This window comes from Phaseolus vulgaris, chromosome 8 (assembly GCF_000499845.2).
Source record: "Phaseolus vulgaris cultivar G19833 chromosome 8, P. vulgaris v2.0, whole genome shotgun sequence".
NCBI classification, from domain to species: Eukaryota; Viridiplantae; Streptophyta; class Magnoliopsida; order Fabales; family Fabaceae; genus Phaseolus; species Phaseolus vulgaris.
This window is the reverse complement of record NC_023752.2, coordinates 32,352,968-32,358,286: the sequence shown is the minus strand read 5'-3', so window position 1 is coordinate 32,358,286 and position 5,319 is coordinate 32,352,968.

The window sequence follows — 5,319 nt, the reverse complement described above, 5'->3', positions numbered from 1 at the left end:
CCAGCAATCCCATTGAAGCTTACCCATAGGCGGTCCCCCGGGTTTTTGGCCTCAAACAGAAACAAAAACACGTCTACAGAGGCTGGATGGCCTAGGTGCGCACAAACAATTTGGTATGCCCAGACAAACGCCCAGCCGTTGGGATGTAGCTGGGCAGGGGCAATATCAAGCTTGGTCAGGAGCTCCCTCTCAAAGCGAGTAAAGCGGAACCTGAGCTTAACCTTCTTAAACACGGTTGCATAAACAAAGCAGAAAGGGTGGCCATCGTTGCCATCGTTATCAGTACAAACAGGTTCCCCGGGAGGACAAGGACGAATAACAACCTTGTCGTCGTGCTCCTTATGGAATGTGAGGTGGGTTTTATCTCTCAAGCGAAGAATATCAGCCTCAGAGTTAATCAAGGAAGTCTCGTTCAGCAGAGCTGGAGGAGCCCACGGGTACAACAATTTGTAATCAGGAATGGGGCGTGCGGTGGCACTAGTTTGTGGGGGAGTTGATTGCGATTGGTTAGGACGAGAGGGCGCAGGCCTTTGAGCCCGGTTTGAAAGGATGGCAGGATCCCTAGGTGGGTTACGAGATGTGGAGGGGTTTCCTGACGAAGGTTGTTTGCGAGATTTTGGAGGAGGGTTTCGAGGGGGGGCAGGTGTGGCCCCTGTACGAGCCATCGAGAACTGCAGGAAAGACGAAATGAGAGTAAGAAAAGGAAAGCAGAGGGTCGATAAAAAGAATGATTCGATTCGAAAACAGGAAGGGAAATCAGCATGAACAAAGGGGGTCGCAAAAAGGGAAAGAAAAACCTAAAACGCAGGAAAAAGCAAAACAGAGAACAAACAGCCCACAACGTATGCTTCAAGCAGTTAAGGGATGATGCAAGCCGATCAAAATGCGGTGAGCACCAACGAAAGTGATAAAAGGTTTACCTTTTTTATGATCGAAGGAGCGCGCGAGGAAATGATGATTAGGGAGACGAAGCGTTCACCAGAGCGTATCGAAAGTTTGAAAGTGAAGAAGAAAGATAATGTAACAGTGGAGTGGCGCGAGAAGTTTAGAGTTTCGAAGGTTACGGGAAGCGCAAACGACACGAAATAACAACCATCGATGAATCCACGTGTCATTTGATGGGAGGGGGTTGCTGAAGTGTCAAGTCAGTAACCAGCGTGGGCCTTAGCGCGCGAAGCCACGTAGATCGCCATAGTTAACTTATTCCTCCGCCAAAAAGAATCGCAACCCGCACGCCAATCTAGTCATCGAGGGCGATAACGGGACCAAAAAGTACGCATAGTCGCCGGTCGCGCAGAGGCGGTCTTCAACATGTGCGACCACCGACAGTATCGTCGCCAAAGTAGAAACCAGGCGATCTGGCCCCGCTACAAGCAAGACATCGCCGACTGTCCCGATGAGCTTGGGGGGCGAAAACGCCGTGGGTTCGAATAAGAAAACTCAAACGAGCGAGCATCCCGCACAAAAAACGAAGGTCGAGCAGAGCCATGGATGAAGTGATCATGAGTAAGGTATTTAAGGAATAAAGAAATAAGCAAACGCTATCTAAAGAATTCACGCCAAGCATAACGAAGGGAATGTCAGAGGTAACGCGCGCGACGTGGTAAAGAACGTAAGCATGCAAAATAAGTCGAACAACTTTTAACGTGAAGGAAAGGTAAACCAGCGTTAAGGTTACAAACGGAGTTTATGACAAGTGCAAGATGAAATATATAACCCTACGCACACATCCTAATGTTGTACGAGAAGCGAGAAACATATCGCTCATCAGTGGCCCCCAGAGTTTGAGCAATATGACGAAGAAGCCTCGTCTCCGAACTGCAAAGCCCGAGTCAGAAGCGTCCTCTGATGGTCGTTTATCTTTGAACCTACGTGAGAGAAAGGAGTAAAGTTTAGTAAGGGACATACGTGAAAGAAAGTGTTTCCAAGCAAAATCATACAAGAGATCCAACAAGAAGTGGGAAGGTCATAAGAAAGGCCTCACACACATATATATCTTTCCAGAAGCTCGGCATTATACTCCAAGCTTATTAAAGCAGCCGCATCAAATCCTCCAACACCCGCCAGGATGTTGCAGGCTTCCTGATCCCTTGAAGACAGTTTCTTAAGGGATTTAGATTTCAAGGCCCTGGCGTCCTTTGTCCAGTACAAAGGAAAGCCGTCCAGAGCAGAAGGCACCAAGCTGGAACAACATACCTTAAAGAACCTGCTTTTCCACCCTGTGAAGGCTTGCTGGAAAGGAGTCAAAAGAATCCTACCAGGGACATTGCTAAGAGTTACCCAAAGATTGTTTCTCTGCCTCTTCACCTCAAAGAAGTGAAGAAAAATGTCCGCAGAAGGCGCACATCCAAGGAAGCCAAACAAAATGTCAAAGGCCTTCACGAAGGCCCAACTGTTAGGGTACAGTTGGGCTGGAGCGGTGTTCATCTCCGTTAACAGCTCCCTCTCGAACCTGGAAAAGGGAAGGCGTACGCCGACGCACTTAAAAACTACTTGGTAAAAATAGAAAAAGGGGACCCCATTATTGGATCGTTCATCCCCGCACACCAGCTCCCCCGCGGAACAAGGGAGCACGACGATGTCATCATCGTGCCTCTTTGCGAAGGCACGATGGTCATAGGAACACGCTTCCCCACGTGTTCCCTCAGGGTCCTGGTAGAAAGTAAGCAAGAATACTCATCAAGGAGTTCACTCGAAGTCCAGGGATAAAGATCCTTGTGACTCACTTGGGGGGAAGAAAGGTTGGTGGACATTTTAGTATGTGCTGGCAGTGAGGAAACTGGAGGTCAAGGGTAACGCAATAGAAGGAAAGGTACGCAAAGAAAGAACGTGGAACAAGGAGTTCTTGGGAAAAAGATGAATAGTGCAAGGAAGATGCGAAAGAAGTACAATCAGTAAGTTGAGATGCGGGGCTTTCAAGATTCAAGCATCACGATTGAAGTGGTAAAAGGCATTAAAGCAAGCGCCTTATGATTGGGCCACGTGTCGCGAGGTAAAAGTACGAATTAAAGTGCCATCTGTCTCACTCAGAGAATATCACATCGTCAGAGTCCTCGAGGGTACGTTGCGTCGGTGATGCAGAAATGTCACGTCAATCGGTCGGAGGATGACACGTCATCAAAACGCCGCAAGGGCAGCAGGGGGCAAGCTTTAGTCTTTTCGCTGAAAGCAAGTTATCAGCTCAAGACTGGGGGGCTTGTGTACCGACCAGGTCATCGGGTGTGATGACGTGGACAAGTGAAAGGTAGGTGGTCAAAAAGTCAACATAGTCGCCGTATGTAGAAGCGGCGTTCTGCATATGCATAGTCGGTTATCGCCGAGACGTGTCACTATCCGAGAGGAAGACATCGCCTAAGTAAGACGTCGCCTAAGCGGACATCGCCTAAGTAATACATCGCCCGAAGAGTCAACCCGCATGACGTAAGCATTTCACAGAAAGGGGGGCCCACATGATGGGATAACCCTAAGTTGGGTGGCGGCACTGTGGGTCCCTCCGCACAGAATAAACGATTAATTCAAAAGGGCACGTGACCATGCCCACGTGCTCATAAAAGATCTTCAAGGAAGGCTGCATGCATGACACGTGATTAATTAGGGCACCTAAATAGTATGATGCCGCGAGAGATACAACGCTCAAGTTAGAGCCCAAGTGGCCATAAGGTCATACATTGCACTCCAGATAAGGGAAGCCCATGGGCCGGATACGCTCAGATCCCAGGAGTAGCGGCGCAAGGATCTTCTCCAAGGAACCCTAGATAATAGCAAGCAACGCAAAGGTAAACCCTAGTTTCCACCTATATAAAGGGCACGAAGAAGCCCTAGTGAGGTACGTTTTCACAGTTACATGAGTTTAAACCTAGTTCTCATAAAGTTACTCAGAACAGTAGTCCCTAGTTGTTCTTGACGGCACACCCAGCTGTGAGCACAAGGCAATTAGGGCCACACAGTTCCAGTTGTTGAGATTATTATACAGTTTCTAGTTACTTTGGTGTTTCTCGCTAGTTGACTTGAGCGTCGGAGTGCAAACGGCCGCGAGGGCGCCCTTTTGTTCTTCTTTTTCAGGTACACACAGACGAAGCAGAACGAAGGTGCCCTAGCTCGTTAGAACAAGCCACGCATAAAGACGACCCAGGTCAACCGGCCAAAACAGCTTCCTTCAATTCTCCAATTAGAAAAGCTTTTTGAGGAGAATGAGGTTTAGATGATTCACCACTAGAAAGATTATCCATATTATCAAACAAATACAAAACACAATGAACAAACAATTAGAGAAAACAAGTTAGATGGATAATATGCTCACGGCAAAAAGAAGAAAAGGAAATAAGCACTCAAAGAAAAAATTTATTTCCTTAACCAAGGTCTCTCTTGTGGTTTGGATAACTCTCAAGTGAAAGATGCCAAAGCAAACAACACTTCCTCAAAGTTAAATCACCACAAAACTTTTAGGGAAGAAGAAAAGACAATCATCAAAAGTGTAAAACAAGAAAGGCTAAACCAAATTTAGAAAACAGATATGACAAAACTTGGAATAGAAGACAAGCAAGAAAAGCACAAAAGAATACTCAAAGAACCTTACTAAACTTTTAACTATGAAACTTTTGAACTAGAAAATTGCTAAAGCAAAAGGATACAAAATTCTACAAAGTAGAAAACAATTTGTCAATCAAGTTGAATCCATGGATGTGAAAATTAATTTCTAAACCAAATGATAACAAGATGTCTTTCCAAACAAATGTTCCACTATTTTTTATGTATAAATGTTTGAAACGTCACTGTTTTGGAATTCTTTTGAAGAAAACGATACTATTTTGCTTCTTTGAATACAATTGCTTGTTTTTTTTTATTCTAATTGCATCATGCAAAATGTCAAGAACATTCAATTTCATAAAAAACAAATGGTAAATTCAAGATAATTGAACACTTGCAATCATATGTTTGGAACTTAAATAAACTTTTACTCAAACAAGTTTCTAATTGAAATGTAAAGTTCACAATTAAAAGTAAGCAAGAAGAATGAAAGGAAGGACACCTAGAACATTAAGAACATATGACACAAAGTGAAAAGCAAGATCAAAGAAAAGGCACAACAAGAAATATATTCAAAACGAAAAATGAAATGAATATAACAAGGGTAAAAAATTTATACAATGAATTAAAGGTGCTAGAAAATTAAAAACAAGAATGTAATGACAAGAAAGTAAAGGTACATGAATTTAAAGAACAACAATGTAAAAGTACTTGAAAGAAAAGGTACTTGAATGTAAATTGCTTGAATTAAAAGTTCCAAATCAACTAAAAAAGATGAAGAAAACCATAGCT